General features: G+C 38.9%; 1 pseudogene; it reads left to right on the forward strand.

Moving 5' to 3' along the window:
- The first annotated feature begins 9,445 nt into the window (after positions 1-9,445).
- LOC140246375 (uncharacterized) lies at positions 9,446-10,835 on the forward strand (annotated as a pseudogene).
- The last annotated feature ends 11,017 nt before the right edge of the window (positions 10,836-21,852 follow it).

The raw sequence follows: 21,852 nt of genomic DNA on the forward strand, positions 1-21,852 counted from the left end.
TCTGAAGTGACGGTAAATAAAAGAATATGTTTCCAAAGGGGATGATACAGGTTTTGATATTGTGATGCCAACACATACTAATTCGTGGTTTGGTAGGCAAAAGTAATGTTTGTTTTTTTTTTTTTTTGAAATTTACCCTATTTTTTTTCACCTGCAACAAGGATAAAATTGTACATAATGCTGCGTCAAACTTCGAATTTTTGTAGTTCATATAAACCTCGGAATTTTTAGCAGTTTTATTACAGTTCATCTCTTCCGTTGCAAATAATCCGTTAATTCTGCGTTGACTGTCGATAAATAAATATGTTCGTAATCAGGATGATACAGGTTTTAATATGGCAGACCCAAAAGGGACTGAATAGTGGTGGTGTAGGAAAATAATGGCATTAGAAAATATCCTCGGTTTTTTCTTTTTCACCGGCAACAAGGATGAAATTGTACAATTTACGAAATAAATATCCATTCGATGAGAGTACCACGGGTAAACAGTTGAAGTGCAACTATTCTATCAAATATTAGTTTTTGCCCTCACGTGTACTTTATTCTGAGGCATCTCATATGAAGAAGTGCTAGCAGTACCTGTTGTAATCGTAGTTGGAATGTCAGCTGTGGTTGTCGTTATTCCGTTTTTTGTCGACTGCGTGGTTGTACCTGGAGTAGTGCCTTCTGACGTTAGAATATAGGAGTGACAATACGAAACTATTATAATGCTGCGTGAAATTTCGAATTCTTGCAGTGGATGTAAACTTATTTTTTTTTATCTAAAGATATCTTTAGTAGTATTCATACGCTTCATTCTACCGTTTGAAATAATCTGTGAATTCCGAGTTGACTGTTGATAAATAAATATGTTTGTAAACAGAATGATACAGGTTTTGAAATTGTAAAGCCAAAAGTTAGTGAATAGTGATGATGTAGGCAAAATGACATTGAAGAAAATATCCTCGTTTTTCTTTTTCGGCGGCAACAAGGGTTAAATTGTACAATTTCATAAATGAATATCCATTCGATGAGAGTCCCATGGCAAAACAGTTGAAGTGCAACTATTCTATCAAATATTACTTTTTGGTTTTAAGTGTACTTTATTTCAAGGCATCTCAAATGAAGTACATGTAGTACTAGCCGTACCTGTTGTAATCGTAGTTGGGATGTCAGCTTTGGTTGTCGTTATTCCGTTTTGTGTCGACTGCGTGGTTGTACCTGGAGTAGTGCCTTCTGATGTTAGAATATAGGAGTTTCAATACGAAACTATTGTAATGCTACGTTAAACTTTGCGAATTCTTGTAGACTTACGTGAACTTATAATTCATCTCTGCCGTTACAAAAATCAATAAAGTCTGAAGTGACGGTAAATAAAAGAATATGTTTCCAAAGGGGATGATACAGGTTTTGATATTGTGATGCCAACACATACTAATTCGTGGTTTGGTAGGCAAAAGTAATGTTTTTTTTTTTTTTTGTTGTTGAAATTTACCCTATTTTTTTTCACCTGCAACAAGGATAAAATTGTACATAATGCTGCGTCAAACTTCGAATTTTTGTAGTTCATATAAACCTCGGAATTTTTAGCAGTTTTATTACAGTTCATCTCTTCCGTTGCAAATAATCCGTTAATTCTGCGTTGACTGTCGATAAATAAATATGTTCGTAATCAGGATGATACAGGTTTTAATATGGCAGACCCAAAAGGGACTGAATAGTGGTGGTGTAGGAAAATAATGGCATTAGAAAATATCCTCGGTGTTTTCTTTTTCACCGGCAACAAGGATGAAATTGTACAATTTACGAAATAAATATCCATTCGATGAGAGTACCATGGGTAAACAGTTGAAGTGCAACTATTCTATCAAATATTAGTTTTTGCAATCACGTGTACTTCATTCTGAGGCATCTCATATGAAGAAGTACTAGCAGTACCTGTTGTAATCGTAGTCGGAATGTCAGCTGTGGTTGTCGTTATTCCGTTTTGTGTCGACTGCGTAGTTGTACCTGGAGTAGTGCCTTCTGACGTTAGAATATAGGAGTGACAATACGAAACTATTATAATGCTGCGTGAAATTTCGAATTCTTGCAGTGGATGTAAACTTATTTTTTTTATCTAAAGATATCTTTAGTAGTATTCATACGCTTCATTCTACCGTTTGAAATAATCTGTGAATTCCGAGTTGACTGTTGATAAATAAATATGTTTGTAAACAGAATGATACAGGTTTTGAAATTGTAAAGCCAAAAGTTAGTGAATAGTGATGATGTAGGCAAAATGACATTGAAGAAAATATCCTCGTTTTTCTTTTTCGGCGGCAACAAGGGTTAAATTGTACAATTTCATAAATGAATATCCATTCGATGAGAGTCCCATGGCAAAACAGTTGAAGTGCAACTATTCTATCAAATATTACTTTTTGGTTTTAAGTGTACTTTATTTCAAGGCATCTCAAATGAAGTACATGTAGTACTAGCCGTACCTGTTGTAATCGTAGTTGGGATGTCAGCTTTGGTTGTCGTTATTCCGTTTTGTGTCGACTGCGTGGTTGTACCTGGAGTAGTGCCTTCTGATGTTAGAATATAGGAGTTTCAATACGAAACTATTGTAATGCTACGTTAAACTTTGCGAATTCTTGTAGACTTACGTGAACTTATAATTCATCTCTGCCGTTACAAAAATCAATAAAGTCTGAAGTGACGGTAAATAAAAGAATATGTTTCCAAAGGGGATGATACAGGTTTTGATATTGTGATGCCAACACATACTAATTCGTGGTTTGGTAGGCAAAAGTAATGTTTTTTTTTTTTTGTTGTTGAAATTTACCCTATTTTTTTTCACCTGCAACAAGGATAAAATTGTACATAATGCTGCGTCAAACTTCGAATTTTTGTAGTTCATATAAACCTCGGAATTTTTAGCAGTTTTATTACAGTTCATCTCTTCCGTTGCAAATAATCCGTTAATTCTGCGTTGACTGTCGATAAATAAATATGTTCGTAATCAGGATGATACAGGTTTTAATATGGCAGACCCAAAAGGGACTGAATAGTGGTGGTGTAGGAAAATAATGGCATTAGAAAATATCCTCGGTTTTTTCTTTTTCACCGGCAACAAGGATGAAATTGTACAATTTACGAAATAAATATCCATTCGATGAGAGTACCATGGGTAAACAGTTGAAGTGCAACTATTCTATCAAATATTAGTTTTTGCAATCACGTGTACTTCATTCTGAGGCATCTCATATGAAGAAGTACTAGCAGTACCTGTTGTAATCGTAGTCGGAATGTCAGCTGTGGTTGTCGTTATTCCGTTTTGTGTCGACTGCGTAGTTGTACCTGGAGTAGTGCCTTCTGACGTTAGAATATAGGAGTGACAATACGAAACTATTATAATGCTGCGTGAAATTTCGAATTCTTGCAGTGGATGTAAACTTATTTTTTTTATCTAAAGATATCTTTAGTAGTATTCATACGCTTCATTCTACCGTTTGAAATAATCTGTGAATTCCGAGTTGACTGTTGATAAATAAATATGTTTGTAAACAGAATGATACAGGTTTTGAAATTGTAAAGCCAAAAGTTAGTGAATAGTGATGATGTAGGCAAAATGACATTGAAGAAAATATCCTCGTTTTTCTTTTTCGGCGGCAACAAGGGTTAAATTGTACAATTTCATAAATGAATATCCATTCGATGAGAGTCCCATGGCAAAACAGTTGAAGTGCAACTATTCTATCAAATATTACTTTTTGGTTTTAAGTGTACTTTATTTCAAGGCATCTCAAATGAAGTACATGTAGTACTAGCCGTACCTGTTGTAATCGTAGTTGGGATGTCAGCTTTGGTTGTCGTTATTCCGTTTTGTGTCGACTGCGTGGTTGTACCTGGATTAGTGCCTTCTGATGTTAGAATATAGGAGTTTCAATACGAAACTATTGTAATGCTACGTTAAACTTCGAATTCTTGTAGACTTACGTGAACTTATAATTCATCTCTGCCGTTACAAAAATCAATAAAGTCTGAAGTGACGGTAAATAAAAGAATATGTTTCCAAAGGGGATGATACCGGTTTTGATATTGTGATTCCAACACATACTAATTCGTGGTTTGGCAGGCAAAAGTAATGTTTGTTTGTTTGTTTGTTTGTTTTTTGTTGTTGAAATTTACCCTATTTTTTCACCTGCAACAAGGATAAAATTGTACATAATGCTGCGTCAAACTTCGAATTCTTGTAGTTCATATAAACCTCGGAATTTTTAGCAGTTTTATTACAGTTCATCTCTTCCGTTGCAAATAATCCGTTAATTCTGCGTTGACTGTCGATAAATAAATATGTTCGTAATCAGGATGATACAGGTTTTAATATGGCAGACCCAAAAGGGACTGAATAGTGCTGGTGTAGGAAAATAATGGCATTAAGAATATCCTCGGGTTTTTCTTTTTCGCCGGCAACAAGGATGAAATTGTACAATTTACGACATGAATATCCATTCGATCAGAGTATCATGGGTAAACAGTTGAAGTGCAACTATTCTATCAAATATTAGTTTTTGCCCTCACGTGTACTTTATTCTGAGGCATCTCATATGAAGAAGTACTAGCAGTACCTGTTGTAATCGTTGTTGGAATGTCAGCTGTGGTTGTCGTTATTCCGTTTTGTGTCGACTGCATGGTTGTACCTGGAGTAGTGCCTTCTGACGTTAGAATATAGGAGTGACAATACGAAACTATTATAATGCTGCGTGAAATTTCGAATTCTTGCAGTGCATGTAAACTTATTTTTTCATCTAAAGATATCTTTAGTAGTATTCATACAATTCATTGTACCGTTTGAAATAATCTGTGAATTCCGAGTTTACTGTTGATAAATAAATATGTTTGTAAACAGGATGATACAGGTTTTGAAATTGTAAAGCCAGAAGTTAGTGACTAGTGATGGTGTAGGCAAATGACATTTAAGAAAATATCCTCGTTTTTCTTTATCGTCGGCAACAAGGGTGAAATTGTACAATTTCATAAATGAATATCCATTCGATGAGAGTCTCATGGCAAAACAGTTGAAGTGCAACTATTCTATCAAATATTACTTTTTGGTTTTACGCGTACTTTATTTCAAGGCATCTCAAATGAAGTACATGTAGTACTAGCCGTACCTGTTGTAATCGTAGTTGGGATGTCAGCTTTGGTTGTCGTTATTCCGTTTTGTGTCGACTCCGTGGTTGTACCTGGAGTAGTGCCCTCTGATGTTAGAATAAAGGAGTTTCAATACGAAACTATTGTAATGGTGCTTTAAACTTGGAATTCTCGTAGACTTACGTAAACTTAAGTATTTAAGAAGTATTCTTGTATATTCATCTCTTTCCTTACAAAATAAAAACAAGTTTAAAGTGACGGTAAATAAAACAATATGTTTCCAAAGAGGATGATACACGTTTTGATATTGTGATTTCAACACATACTAATTAGTGGTGGGGTAGGCCCCCCCCCCCAAAAAAAGAGAAAATTTTTACCCTCGCTTTCTTTTTCGCCTGCAACAAAACTGAAATATAATGCTGCGTTAAACTTCGAATTCTTATAGTAGCCCGACATGTTAACTTATGTATTTTCAGAAGCATCCAGACAATGCGTACCGTTCCAAATAATCCGTGAATTCTGAGTTAACTGTCGATAAATATGTTCGTAACCAGGATGATACAGGTTTTGATATTGTAAACCAAAAAGTGACTGAGTAATGGTGGGGTAGACAAAATGACATTAAAAATGACATTTATCTTCCGATTTTTTTCTTTGCTTGCAAACAAGGATGAAATGGATGATATTCACGAAATGAATATCAAATCAACTAGAGTACCCGGAATGAACATTTGAAGTGTAAATATTCCATCAAATAATTATTATTTTGGGGCTTTACGTGTACTTTATTTTAAGGCATCTCAAATGAAGTAGTACTAGTCGGACCTGTTGTAATCGTAGATGGGATTTCAGCTTTGGTTGTCGTTATTCCGTTTTGTGTCGACTGCGTGGTTGTACCTGGATTAGTGCCTTCTGACGTTAGAATATAGGAGTGACAATACGAAACTAATGTAATTCTGCGTGAAATTTAGAATTCTTGTAGTGCATATAAACTTATTAGGTGATCCGAGTATCCTCTCGGATCACCTTCTGTATCTGTACTGATTCTTTGTTCTTCTTTATTTCTGGACAAAAGTTGTGCAGAGGTTAACTCAGAAAGTCCTCTGCCTATCAACTTCAAATCTATATCATATATGTATCACGTCCCAAAGACGACAGATCTAATAAAATCATTGTGATCAGTCGACCGTGACGTCACTATGACGTCATAATATGAAATCACATTTTCATTCATATCTCATGAATGGAATGGAATTTCTCAATGAAGTTATAGTTAAAGCCAAGCTCTTTCTACTCATATTCCCAAAATTCATTACTGCACTTAAAACGTACGCGTACGTGCGCGTTGAAATATTTCCATGCTCCAATCGAGCTAAAGATTTTTTGCACACGTTTCAGATCATTTGGAGCATTTTTCAAAAAATTGAAAAAATGGACGGACGCGTACGCGCGCGCGCATATACGCACGCACAGCTCGTATGCAATACAAAATTTCCCTTTTTTTTTTACATGTATCGGATGTCTGAAATGTCATGAAATAATTCTACCAAGTTTCAAGTCAATCCAACTCAATATGACGTCATACGGGCCCGTCAAAGTTGAAATTCCGAGCGCGCTTCAATGGCGATATACAGTGCAAGTATGCAAAAAAAAAAAAAAAAAAACAAAAAAAAAACAAAAAAAAAACCCGCATATTTCAAATCCGATTTTACTCGTCAGGATGGACGGTGACCCCACATTTTCTTTACATATTCTGAAAGCTGATGAGTTGTACATGTCATTTTATTGGTTCGCGATGCTGGAAAAATGATTAATAGAAGATCAAATTTCTAAATAAAATAAAAAAGTAAGTTTTCAAAATGACATCATCAAATTTTGAGTTCACTCGAGCGTATCCCAGTTATCCTTTGCCGATTTTCACCCAGATTTCAGTATGTTGTAGCTTATTAAATGCTCTTTCACTATTATATCATCAAAAATTTTGATTGGAAGACATCATCACTTCGTAAAAATGGATTGAAAGTAACGTTGTCAGGTTTGACCAGTTAACGTGTTATCTCTATGGGAGTGCAGTTTTTCTGGAAATGAACATTGATATGACTATCTTTTTGGAGCACTATCTCACTCATCCTTCGGTGAATTTCTGTCAGATTTTAATATGTTGTTGCTCTGACTTTGGGCTTTCGTGAATGCACCCGCCATTTTTTCATATGATGTCGGAATCACGTCGAAAAACTTGGTTAAAATTGGCACTTGGCCTCGATGTAGCGTCATTTTTCTTAATACACAGAGCCTATGGGAGATGAAATAGGTCAGTGCATAGCGCATCGGACTTTTAATCGAAAGGTCCCAGGTTCGAGCCTCACCCATGCTTTTTGCTTTTTTTTTTCCTGAAACACTTTTTTCTTCTTTTTCTTTAGTTAGTCTTATTCTCCCTTCCTCACTTTATCTTTTTCTGCTTTTTTATGCTTCTCCTTCAAATTTCTATATAATACCTTAACTTTTTCTTTATTTTCCACTTTCTGTGCAATAGATCAACAACAAAAATGGCTATCAACCACATATTATGCACATGTTTAGTTCATGTCACGAACATCATTTCACAAGATAACAACTACTTCCCCCGACACCATCTTAGGTAGGTAAATTAGGGTTGAAGGTCAAAAGTGTCTAATCTTGTATCTTAGTAAAATACACGTCCTATCTTTCCCACATTTTCGACACGTAAGGAACATGTTGCAAGAATCATTTCACAAAATAACAACTTTTTGCTCAGATGCCATCTTGGTTGTGTAAAGTGGGGTCAAAGGTCAAATATACTTCATTCTGTAATTTCATTATTGTATATGTTATCACCGTCATATTTTGCACACACATGGACCTTAATAGATGGATCATTTTGTAAAATAATGACGCTTTGGTCGGACGCCATTTTGGCTGTGCAAATGAGGTATTTTCTCTATGAGAGTACATTTTTTTTTTCTGGAAATGAAAAATGACATGACTGTCCTTATCGAGCACTAGCTAATTTATCCTTCAGTGAATATCTCCCAGATTTTGATATGTTGTAGATGAAACTTTGGGCTATCGTTCATGTGATCCATATTCTTATTGGAAGTCGGGATTTATGATACGTCCCAAGACCTGGTTGAAAATTGACGCTTAGCTTCAATGTCGGGAGATATGTCTTTCTTTCGGCGACTTTCTTGCAATAGCTCAAGAAAAACATGCCCTTTTACCCCCACATGATATAATATGGACTGGCCGTGAGGGGGATACGACATTTATTGCCTGAACTTGAATTATATTGCCCCAGTCGAAGACGAGGGCAATACGATTCTAGTGATGGCAGTTAATGTCGTTTCCCCCGAAAATAGACAGTCCATTATAGAAATGACGCACAGGTCTGAGTGCGTCAGTCGGAATTGTGTGCATAAGGTAACTATGGAATGCTTAACCCACGAGGCGAAGCCGAGTGGGTTTAGGCTAAATTCCATAGTTACCGCATGCACACTATATTCCGACTGACGCACGAAAAGACATGGGCGTCATTTGATTTATAGAATGGGTAATTTTCTTGTCAAAAACCCAGTTTTCTATCGTGTTACCCGATGACAAAATTACTGGATGCATTTCCTTTTGGCTTGCCGTAAAGGGCATGCATACCCGTACTTACCGTTTTTACTGGATGCATGGCCAGCCATGCATCAGTTTTTACTGGATGCATGGCCAAGCTGAGTGCGCGAACGCTTGCTTTAGTGCGCGAACCTTTGTTACAAGTACGCGTACTCTTGCTAAGTGCGCGATAACATGTTTACCACTGTGACTCAGCGTGCGGCCAGTAAAAATGTACACATAGCTCTTGACCAATCAGATCGCAGGATTCTCGCTACCCATTCTATAAATCATTATTATAAAATGGGCTTCAGAATCTCTGCAATCTGATTGGTCAATTTCCCGTGTATTGATTTTTACTGACCCACGGGTCAGACGACGTAAACATGCACTCAGGAGCGATATCTCTGCGATAGAGCTATCGATAGCGCTCTGTGAATTTACGGTACCGCGCTACCACTGCGAACTTGCTAGAGCCGCTGTGTGAGTAGTGTTCACTGCACTGTACGTGTAGTACGTGTGCTCTTCACACAGTGTAGATCTACATGTAGCTCGTTTGGGATGACTGAGCGCAGCGCATCGAACGGCCTCCTCTCCCTTGTACATCGTTTTTGCGATTTACTTTTTGTTTTTTTATGCGTATAGCGCGTTTGCTCAGTGCAGTTGATCTCGACAATCTCATCTCTCAGCAAAGATCGTAGTAATCAAGATGGCGAGAGCGGGAGGTCCACAATTTGAACTGCTCACTGACGATGAATTGGCAAAACTTCTTGACGATTCTGATGCAGCAAGCACCAAAAGGACCATCAAATTTGGATATTCCAAGCTGGAAAACTTTGCCAAGGTAAAGAACGTGAATTTGCTTGATATTATTGCCAGTGTCAATGACAACAACACATCGGAATTGGACTCGCTACTGTGTTCCTTTTTTGCATGTCTACGGAAGGACAATGGGGATCTCTACTCAAAGAAATCACTGCAGTACATTAGGTACGGTGTACAAAGACACTTTCTTGATAACTACGACGTTGACATAACACACAAGGCTCGTTTTCCTCAAAGCAGTAAAATGTACAAGGCTGTGCTCGTGAAACTCAAAAAGGAGGGTTTGGGTAGTGTCAAGCGCAAGAATGCCATTAGTGTGGCTGACATGGAAAAGATTCAGGCCAGTGACTTGTTGGATTGTAACACGCCTGCCGGGCTCCAGAACAAAGTTTTTGTAGATCTCATGACTTTCTTTTGCAACAGAGGACGAGAAAATGTTCGTTCCTTCAAACCAAGTGACTTCACAATCTCCACTGATGAGGATGGGCTGCGTTATGTCACAAAACGAGACAATCTAACAAAAAATCATCGAGAGAACGATGATGAATCGGTAGGAGGTCGTATGTATGAAGTAAAAGACCTGAACAATGCCAATGTCAATGAGAAATGTCCAGCGAACCTTCGAAAAGTATGTTTCAAAACTGAATCCAAAGTGTGAATGGCTTTGGCAAGCTCCAAAATCAAATCCGCCAACCGATGAAACTGATCCATGGTACCAGAACATGCCTGTAGGCATCAATACGCTATCTAACAAAATGAAGAAGATCTCCAAAGAAACGCAATGCAGCAGAATCTACACAAACCATTGCCTGCGGAGTACCTGCATTACCACTCTTGATCAAGCGGGCTTCGAAACGAGAGACATCATGGCTGTGAGTGGACACCAAAGCGAAACATCTCTCAAGACATACACCAAGACATCTGATGAACGTAAAAAACAAATGAGCAACCAGATTAGCAGTCAACTCTATCATCATGTGAATGCTCCCAAAGACAAAGCAGAGACTGATGTCGACAGCAGTGCCAATAATAGTGGAAACCTCCCGCTCTCGCCATCTCACAACCTGCCGACAGCAGTGATTCCTCAAACTCGCACGCCATTGACAGAATTGCAAATTGAACAACCACCCGCACAAGCTTTGGCTTCTTCACCTTCTTCAAGTTCGATGGTTCATCTGCCTTTACTGATGTCATCCCAGAGTAACACCAGCAGTAGCACTACCAGCCATGATTTTAACATTCATGACTGCGTTGTGCATATTCACAACCATTGAACCCCGAACTGTGGTGTGTATATATGTACATGTGTTGGTGAACTTGTGACGACTCTCCAGTCTCCAGTTTTCATGTTTCATCAATGTTGGAGCAGACTCTTCAAACTCCAGTTTTCATGTTTCATCAATGTTGGAGCAGACTCTTCAAACTCCAGTTTTCATGTTTCATCAATGTTGGAGCAGACTCTTCAAACTCCAGTTTTCATGTTTCATCAATGTTGGAGCAGACTCTTCAAACTCCAGTTTTCATGTTTCATCAATGTTGGAGCAGACTCTTCAAACTCCAGTTTTCATGTTTCATCAATGTTGGAGCAGACTCTTCAAACTCCAGTTTTCATGTTTCATCAATGTTGGAGCAGACTCTTCAAACTCCAGTTTTCATGTTTCATCAATGTTGGAGCAGACTCTTCAAACTCCAGTTTTCATGTTTCATCAATGTTGGAGCAGACTCTTCTAACTTCAGTTTTCATGTTTCATCAATGTTCGCCTGTTGGAGTGGACTTGCTCTCCAGTTTTCATGTTTCATCAATGTTGAAGCACACTTGGTCTCCACTTTTCATGTTTCATCGGTGGATCAAGTTGCAAACTGCCTTTCTGCATGTTTCTACTTCAGTACCTAGCAAATAGGTAAGTAGATTTCTACTTCCATTATTTTGCAGTACTCCACAAATGTATATCCTCACTGTGTACAGGCAGGAAATTAAGTCATGCACTGAGCCATGCGTCCGGTAAAATCCGAACGCATAGCCATGCGTCCGGTAAAATCCGAATGCATGGCCATGCGTCCGGTAAAATCCGAATGCATGGCTCAAGCCAACTAGGTGTACTGGGCACATGGTTGGAAAAAAGGTTGAATTTTATGAATTTACAGGCCCATTTTATAAAACAAATGATGCACAGGCCTATTTCGTGGATCGGTGAGAATTGGATGCTCTCGTTTAACTTTGGAACAGTCTAAAGCCCACTCGCTATGCTCGTGGGTTTAAACAGTTCCAAAGTTAAACTCGCGCATCCAATTCTCACCGATCCACTCAGTCCTGTGCATTTGTATATTATTACCCATTTCAGGCATCTTGAGCAGCAAAGTAAATTGACATTACAATGTAAATTTTAGCAATTTTCCACTCGGCGCCAACTCGAGCTCTATCTTATCACACTGCGCGCTGCGTCCCTATCGTATAGACCGATTCGGGTTCGTTGAGGGCAGCAGACAATTTGTGGCACTGGGCGCAGCCACCGAACTGAAACATAGTGGAATGCGTGTCCCTATTCCCAACATACACGAGACCGTGCAGCCAAATTTCCATGTTGCGTCGCCATCTTGTTCGGTCAATTTTTCCTTATATGGAGTGCACGCTTAGGCGCGGTCAGACTGGGCCACTGGTACGCGCGCAAGCAAGAGTACGCCGTCCAGTGGCTAGTGATTATGACGTAACAATGCACGTTTGTACATGACAATGGTCTTGCGCTTCGGAGACACAGCCCGCACTCCATATAAGGAAAAATTGACCGAACAAAATGGCGGTGGTAGCAAGTTTTGGTGGCTGCGTATTTCCTGGGTGAACACGCATTCCACTATGTTTTAGTTCGGTGGGCGCAGCCATGAGCTCATTTTGAGGTGTCTTAGCCGACCCCCCTCCTCTCCCCCACCCCCAGGCAACATGTTTATCGCGCACTTGTAACAAAGGTTCGCGCACTAAGCAAGCATTCGCGCACTCAGTACGAGACGCCCATTGGCTAAAACAACCATGCATCAGTTTTTCATTCCACGCGCGGAAGGGGGTGGGGGAGAGGGGAGGGGGGTTCGGCTGAGACACCGCAGTAAGATTCAAGTAATGGTGGCGCTGCCCATGCCAAAAATACACATAGCGCGTCACAGAATCGGTCTATACACAGCTCAGGTACGCGGCGCGCGTATCGCAGCCAACTCACACAGGCGCAGGGATCATCCTCAATTTTTACGTGTTAACCTATGGGAATTTGCTCTCTGTCGCGAAACTCGGGTATGTGTCGTTTAGTATTATACAATTATACAACACATGTATGGAATCTTGCCATCTGATTGGATAAATGCTGGTCACATGACATTCAGAGGAATCGGCTATCCAACGCTCACACTCAATGGCAGTGCAATAGTCGACTATTGAACGGTACAAGCGAACCACCCGTGCAATAGACCCTAGGACACACTGAACTTGTGTATCGTACAGCTAGCTGGCATTGATGCATACGCGCACCCGTAGGGTTTGCGCTGCGCCAGCACGCAACAACCGTTTATGTGTACCATACAATATCATGTACCACCACCGGTCACCTACGCAAGTCGCACGGCCATGCCACTACGTTATCATGGCTACGTAGACCTACCTCTTTTCACCCGAGCTTTGTTCTCGTCTCTGATGAGGATCTCAGCGCACTGCTAATCATGAGTGAAATACAGCAGCAAATACTATGAAAGTTATCAAATACAGTATGCTTTAAATAGAGGTAAGCAAACTCTCTAGACCTAGCTATATAGGGTTTAGTTAGACCTTTTTCAAGACCTAGGGGGCCTACCAGAGATCGAGCCAGTGGCAGTACGCTAGTTGGCCTAACGTTAGGCGTAGGCTTTCGCATACGTAGTTCTCGATCTACCTATTTAGGGTTAAAACATAATCTATTTTTCGTCTAAACTGTAGGCCATGCCTAAATATTTCGATATCATGTGTTGTATAAAACAAATATTCAATGTTTATCATTCGTGCGACGGTACCGAATATTACATTCGGTACAAGTTTAACCGTTCTATTCAACTCCGCTTCGCGTCGTTGAATAGAACGGTTAAACTTGCACGCTCATGTAATATTCGGAACCGTCGCACTCATAAACATTGAATATTTGTATAATAGTGAATGGTCACGAGTGCAATGGTACGAGATTTCGCACGAGGTGAAAGATAGAGGCGCTCTATTCAACGAGGCGAAGCCGAGTTGAATAGTGCGCCTCATCTTTCACCAAGTGCGAAATCTCGTTCCATTGCTCGAGTAAAGACCATACACTATTTGATTTATACAACGTCCAAGTAGATCTTTTTGGTCTAAGTAGGCCTAGAAGTCTATATATGTATGAAAAATATAGCCATACTTACATGTGGATCCACTGCGATTCTCTTTCTGGCTTGTGCAATCAGTGTAGATTATCGATACAGGTCACAGCTAGCTATACTAGCGCTCATACACGTACACTAGCACTACGTAGGCCTACGTACGCGCATGCATGTACCGCACACGTACCTGCGCTAGCTGCATGCGATCCTCAATATGCAACACACAGTACACGCAGTATACCGTACAATTTCTCGAACCGTGGAATAGAACGAAAAAATCGAACCAAGTTGCACGCAAAAATAGAACCAAAATTGCACGGCGCGTTGAATGGAGTACTTATTTAATATCACGTCACCAACAATCCTCCAATCAAATTACAAGGATCTACTTGGACGTTGTATAATACGTGTTACTGCCTAGGGGAATTGCCCTTTGTCGCGAAACTACTCCGCGAGAAACCTGTCATCTACAGCAAATGTTCCTCACTGGGAACTCAAGTGCCCGGATGATTCGCCTCGATTTTAACATGCAAATCCCATAGACGTTATCCAAAGCGGAGGAAATGGAAAATTGCTCCTCTTCTCCCTGCTGGCGCGTAACCCAGCGCGTAGTACGAGTGGAATACAATTTGGAAGAACCACAGCTCAGATGCCTGATACGGGTAATATTTTTTAACCCCCCCCCCCCCTCAAAAAAAAAAAAAAAAAAAAAAAACAGAAACAAAACAAAACAAAACAAAAAACTCGCACTTTTTCCCGCCTGCAACAAGGATGAAGTTGTCCTAATTGTGCACAATTTACGAAATATAAAAAAGGACATCCAAAAGAGTAAAAGGAATAGATATTTGAAGTGCAAATATCTTATCAAATATTACTTTTTGGCTTTACGTGTACTTTCTCATAAGGGATCTCAAATGAAGTAGTATCAGCTGTTACTATATTGTAATTGTAGTTGTGTCGGCTGTGGTAGTCGATATTCCATTATGTGTCGACAGCGTGGTTGTAATGGGAGGAATCCCTTCTATTGTTTAAATATAAGGGTTATACGGAACCATTGCAATGCAGTATTAAACTTCGAATTCGAATTTGCAGTGCATGAAACTTTGATATTTTTAGTAGTATTCTTGCAATTCACCTCTGCCGTTACAAATAATCTGTAAATTCTGAAGTGATGGCTAATAAAAAAAGATGTTTGCAAGAGAGGATGACACAGGTTGCAACATTTTTAACAAAAACTGCCTGGTAACTCGTAGTTAGCATTTTGATATTATTTAACATTTCCCCTATCTATACTCCCTTGCAACAAGGGTACAAACTCCGTCTGTTGCGACACGGATTGTCGCCCCTACACGGATTGTCGCCTCCTGCTCGGGGCGACAATCCGTGACGGGCGTTGGCGGCACGGATTGTCGCCCCCGTCACGGATTGTCGCCTGGCGACAATCCGTGACGAGGGCTGGCGGCACGGATTGTCGCCCGCCCTCGAAGCACATTTTGCTGGGTAACATCGTTCTGGACATAATCATTGAAATACTAATGAAATACTACTTGTGATGGAAGAATGTGTTTATTATGTCAGTTTTTTGCGTATGTGTTTTTTTAGCTGCGCGTGGGGAGGGATACCTAGTAAGCTGTTGCTGGCATAAACGTTGATACTGAATTTATCAGCAGCTTTGAATTTGATGAGTTTGTTTGGCAGATTTGTATATGAATTCGGAGTGGAGCTTGCGTGAGGGCGGATGCTGCTTTTCTGCATACGGTCCATTATGTCTTATTTATGAACATTGGGAAATAAAGTTTCATCAGGAAGGAATGTGGTATCGGTTCGGGTGTGCGTCGGTATGTGGGAAGGGGGTTACATTTCGTTATTGCAAAAGTTTGTTATTCTGAAGGCTCATTCGTCCGAAGGCTCATTCGTCCGAAGGCTCATTATTCCGAAGGTTCGTTATTCCGAATTTCATTTTTGGATCAACGAACCTCTAGGTATAGGGAATTGTGTGTTTCGGATAAATGAAGCCTCGGAAAAAACGAAACTTCGGAATAACGAACCTTCGTGTGTGTGTGTGTGTGTGTGTGTGTGTATGTATGTATTTGGGTTGGTGAATGTGGGTGTGGGATGATTTAGGTTTTGTTTAATCAGGGGTTGGTGGGTTGGGGATTGGATTTGAAGAAGGATAGTTATAAATGGTACGACAGATGTTGGTAGGATTTAATATCTAGGATAGATGTAGGCCCTGTATAGATTTGTTTCGGTTGGGGAGGGGAGGGGGTGGTCGGGTTTTTTTTATGACTGATTTCATTCTAGATTTGTGTAATGTATTTGTGTTTTTTAATGTATATGCCCTTGTAAGTAAGAAGGTGTTACATGATCCAAACCAATATATTCAAGGAATATAGGTTTGGTAGGGCCCCACATGTCAAAACTTTCTCATGAAGAAATTATTAGTAGGGTTGGTCTATAATCGAGTTATCTATGTTGAAGTGAGATTATTTGTGGTACAAATTGACAAATGGATTTGTTTGTGTTTCGAATTGCCATTTGTAACTTTTTTTTGTTCATGTTACACCCAGAATGGGTCGATTTATGAATGATTTGAATGAAATCAATAAATATCAAGGAAAAAAAGTGTTGAGTTGGTTTATTTGCATTATGAGGATTTGTTTGAGTGTTTGTTGGTGTTTGTATTACGTATGTATTAGCGGTGTGCAATGGCAGTTCGTTTGTGCTAAAATCAACTAACGATTGACAATTTTTTTACGGCGTGTGGAAATTATTCGCTCATGCATAACGCATGCCAAATCTATTCTGGGACAAAGAATAGTGGTATGGACGTTCTAGTTTATAAGACTGATGGAAGAAAATGACTGCAGTGAAAAATGAACAAAGACAAATAACATTTTGGGAGGGTACCTCCCTCGCATGTATTTTCTCTCGGTCTCTCTCTCGCCTAGCCCGCCTCACCGCTGATATTGGTTGACACACCCATACTATTTTTAGATCAACGCTGGTGTGAATTCTTTAAACACGTGCTCATACACTCTGAAGGCGTTTGTATTGCCACAGTAGCGCCACTATATTCCACATACACACGTAAGCATACAGGCACACGTATACACACAGACAAAACAAACCACTACCACTATACAACCACCACACATGCACAGTTTCTACATATTGTATTATTATACTCCAAACACACACACATACACACACACACACACACACACACACATATACGCATAACTTACCAGTCATACCCATCCCACCAAAGCTTAACACCGGTGGAACCACCCCGAGCCCGGGGCGGCAATCCGTGACGGGGCGACAATCCGTGTCGCAACAATTTTTTTGCCAACACGGATTGTCGCCTTCGAGGTCAAAAACTGGGAACTGCACAAGCGTCACGGATTGTCGCCAGGCGACAATCCGTGACGGGGGCGACAATCCGTGCCGCCAGCACCCGTCACGGATTGTCGCCCCGAGCAGGAGGCGACAATCCTTGTAGGGGCGACAATCCGTGTCGCAACATCCGTCCGTACGGACAATTTACGAGTTACATAGGCAGTATATGAGAGTGTAATGAATAAACATTTGGAGTGAACAATTCTATTAAAATATTAGTATAATAGTACTTATAATCGTAGTTGTGTCAGCTGTGGTTGTCGATATTTCGTTTTGTGTCGGACTGCGTGGTTTTAAATGGAGTAGTACCTTCTGCTGTTATAATATAAAAGTATACAATACGGAACCATTGTTACGCTATGTTAGTATTCTTGCAGTGCATAAAACTTAGATAGTTTTAGTAGTATTCTTACAGTTCGTCACACTCGTTACAAATAAAGCGAGAATTCTGAGTTGACTGTTGATAAATGAATATGTTTGTAAACAGGATGACAAAGCTTTGATATTGTAAACCCAAAAGAGATTGAAAAGTGGTGGTGTGGGCAAAATGACATTTTTTTTTTTTTTTACATTTACTCTCTATCGTTGGCTTTACGTGTACTTTATTTTAAATGAAGTATTACTAAAGCTGTACCTGTTGTAATTATAGTTGTTGCAGCATTGAATTTCCTATCCGTTGGGGTATCGGCTGCGTGCTTGAAATTGGAGTAGTGCGTTCTGATACTTGTATTGGATTTACCTTGCGAAACTAATTCTGCAATTTGTGAAGTTTCGATTTCTAGACCTGAATGCTCAATCACACTCTCTTTCAGTAGTGGTGTTTCTATTCGTTTTAATCATTATTTACTAACGGTATTGCATGGCTTGAATATTCAACTTTATCTTTGCTGTTACAAATAATCTACGACTCCTGAAGCGATTATCTTGAAAGAACAATTATGTTTGTAGTGAAGATGATAGAGGTTGTGACATTGTAAAAAAAAAAAAAAAAGAGAGACTGGTAAATAGTTAGTCGAAACTTGTTATTTGAAATCTTTGAACATTTCCCTTCTCCCCTTTATTTATTTTTTATTTATTTTTATTTTTATTTTATTTATTTATTTATTCTCCACTCATGGGATGGATTGCCCTGGTCAGCTAAAAGCTGGTTTTCACAGGGGTCCAACAATTCTTTCGCAGCAATGACAGAATGCTAATATTTCCATAATATCAACGTACGAATCATACAGTCAATAACGGTACTTTGAATAGCATTTTGGAGCTTTCATATTGTGTTCAATACCATTTGACTTTCTATGCTATCTTATATCGAAGCAAAGAAAACTCCTAGTCGCACCTGTTGTAATCGTTGTTTCAGCGGTGGTTGTCGATTCCGTGGTTGCAAATGGAGTAGTGCTTTCTGATGGTTGAATAGGAGTCACAATACTAATGCAATTACAAAACTTGCAATTCTGCGTGAAGCTTCAACTTCTAGTCGCGACTGTCATACGCATTTATTCTTACAAGAATCATTTACATCGTTACAAATAATGTATAAAAGCTGTAATGATGGTCTACAAAATAATATGTTAGACTAGAACAATAACACATATTTTGACATTTTTTAACAAGAAAAAGACAATCACATCAAATAAAGACCAGACAAATCGGCAGTCTTATATGAAGGGTAAGGCAAGTGGCGGCCAAATGGGGTATTAGTTATCATTGCCATGAGGTTTGGAGGTACTGCCAAGGGACAAAATATTTCACATGAAGAAACTATTTATCATGTCAGAACAAAATGTGCGGTAGATATTACTATTAAAAAAAATAAAACGTATAAAAGTAAAATATATTTGATATTTACCGACAACTGTGATTATGAAAGTACATTTCGCTTCATTCCCGCTTGGATCTTCGGCTGTGACAGAGACCGTGGTACTTCCGACTTGAAATAAACTTCCTGACGAGTAATTGGAGGTGATAGTAAAGATCCCAGAGTTATCTGTTACGAAGGGATCTGACCATGAAACAATGGCGCTATTCATTCCTGGGTCTGCAGACTGCGTGATATCAGCGGGACAGGAGATGTTCGGAGACTCCATATCTGAGTATCAAAAGACATAGGATTTTTTTTTTAAACATCGTTGTATAACTGCGGAGAAAAAACCCCCTCCCCACAGACTTTAGTGCCCTTCAAAACAACAACAACAACAACAAATGGTTCTATTATTGTATAGATGCTACCCGCCACATTTGATGAAAACATGTCATAGATTTTTTAAGAACCTTGATTCTGAAGTTGTAAAAACCCAACCCCATCTCCCGCCTTGAAGAGTGTATAATATCTCCTCATCCGCCCAGACAAACTTGAAACTACATTCATAAATGTACTTTTTTCACACATAAATTTTGTTCCCTTAATATTCAAGTTCAAAATAAATGTCACATATGATACATAAAGAGAAATAATACAATTAAACAGGCAGCTATAACAGTTTAAATAATTTGAAGACGATTCCAATTGTGACAGTGCACCTCAAAACGAACATAAAGTCGCACACACTGATTTTGTGTGAGGACTGAAAATAAGTGAAATGGGTCAACCTAGCCGAACTTGACTTTTTCATATTTTCTGAAAGAGCGGGTCTTCTTTTACATTATGCTAAAATTTGGTATCATAAAACGGGCAGGAAAGTGTGTTTTTTTAGCAGTTTATCTCGAACATTTTTGATAGAATAGTGTGATTAGGTGTGTCTTTAGAATCCCTTTTTCATTTCTGAAAAACCTTGTCCACACTCTTCACTTTCAACTCTAATAACTTTTGAAAGGATAGTGCTACTGCTTTGAAAGTTGGCATTAATTATGGACAGAATGTGTTAATGAGGCATGCTTAATTTCAGTCTAATCTAATAATCTCTTCATTGTTGTTACTCTGGTGGTTTACTTCCTGTTTTTTGTCCCATTCATCGCACAGCCAGCACGGTTTGGTAAAGATTAAGCGCTTGAATAGACACTGTACTTCAGAGCCTGTTTTCTCAGTTCACACTTTTCGTGAGTTTGTGCTTTCTTTCCAATATTTAGATAGGTTAGGAGAGTTCATTTGATTTGAGTTATACATCATTTTAAAGCTTAAAGTCTGTTCTTTCAGAATATGGTCTTAACTAAAAATTCATGTCTGGCGACTTTTTGTTTGTTTTGAGATGCAGGGTCACAATTGATAATGGATACAGAACCTTTAGTTTTCTCAGACATATTTAATCTACTTTCTTCGCTTACATTAAAAATTGAGAATTTTGGCAAAACTCTGATTTCTTTTTATTTCTGGCAGAAAATTAAAAAAAAGTATTCTGCATACAAAAATAACAACAACATTGGATACTTTAGGTTTCCTGTAGAACCAAGGACTCTGTATAAGTTGTTATTTTCGCGAATTAGAAAATCACAGTTGGATCGTGAATTTTAACAACACGCGAAAATGTCTACATGCGCTTTATTAATGGCGTGAAAATGTCTAGACCTCGTCATTCGCGAAAATATCTGTACACACACACACACACACACACACACACAAAAAAAACCACCCGACCCCTGCTCGCCTCTCCCCCTATGGACTTGGTGTCCCTTTTAATAAAATGAGATTCCATTGCCCTAGGGTATGCAACCAGCCACGTTTGGTGAAAATCTGTCATAGATTTTTCAAGAAGTTTGATTCTGAAAATGTGGAAAATCCACCCCTTCACCGCCTCCCCATTTCTTGATGGTTAAAAGTTTTGATAGCGTATCGAGTTCTTCTCCCTTGGGTATTTAATAATGTTGAAGTACATGATTTGTACATTTCCCAACAGCGTTTGTATATTTCCCGTTGAAATTGAACGCTTGTACATTTCCCGGCGAATCATTTGCACATATCCCATTGATGCAATTTCCGAGATTTTTAAATTTCCCGCATAGGATACTTTGCGGCCGGCAGGGGTTTTTGTTTGCGAACTAGGTCTGAGGGATGTCAGAGGGGTTGTTGTAATTGTTCTTTTTATTGCGTTTGGAAAATGTTTATGGTGATACAATGTGCTGGAATTGTATACACGTAAATTTTTATACCATGTATTTTTTTTCTTAAGCGGATAAAGTGTAAAGGCAACTATAGCTGTGTACAGTTGGGTATATTTTCTAAACTTATTTAGGCCCATGTACGTAGGTTTCAACAAACAAACAAACAAACAAATAAACAAACAAACAAACAGGTGCAATATCTCATGTCGTAGATGCATTTTTTTTTTGTTATTGCGTGCAAAGATTTCATTGTTGTTTATATCATGAATTCATAAAATATGTGTTGTTTAATCATGTTTTGTGTTTTATTTTGGTTTGCGCACTCTATGTATATGTAATTAGGTGATCCGAGTATCCTCTCGGATCACCTTCTGTATCTGTACTGATTCTTTGTTTTTCTTTTTCTTCTTTCTCCTCAAAAGTTGTGTAGAGGTTAGTTCAGAAAGTCCTCTGCCTATCAATTTCAAAATTATACCATATGTGTATCGTGTCCCCAAA

The sequence above is a fragment of the Diadema setosum genome, chromosome 2, assembly GCF_964275005.1.
Source record: "Diadema setosum chromosome 2, eeDiaSeto1, whole genome shotgun sequence".
NCBI classification, from domain to species: domain Eukaryota; kingdom Metazoa; phylum Echinodermata; class Echinoidea; order Diadematoida; family Diadematidae; genus Diadema; species Diadema setosum.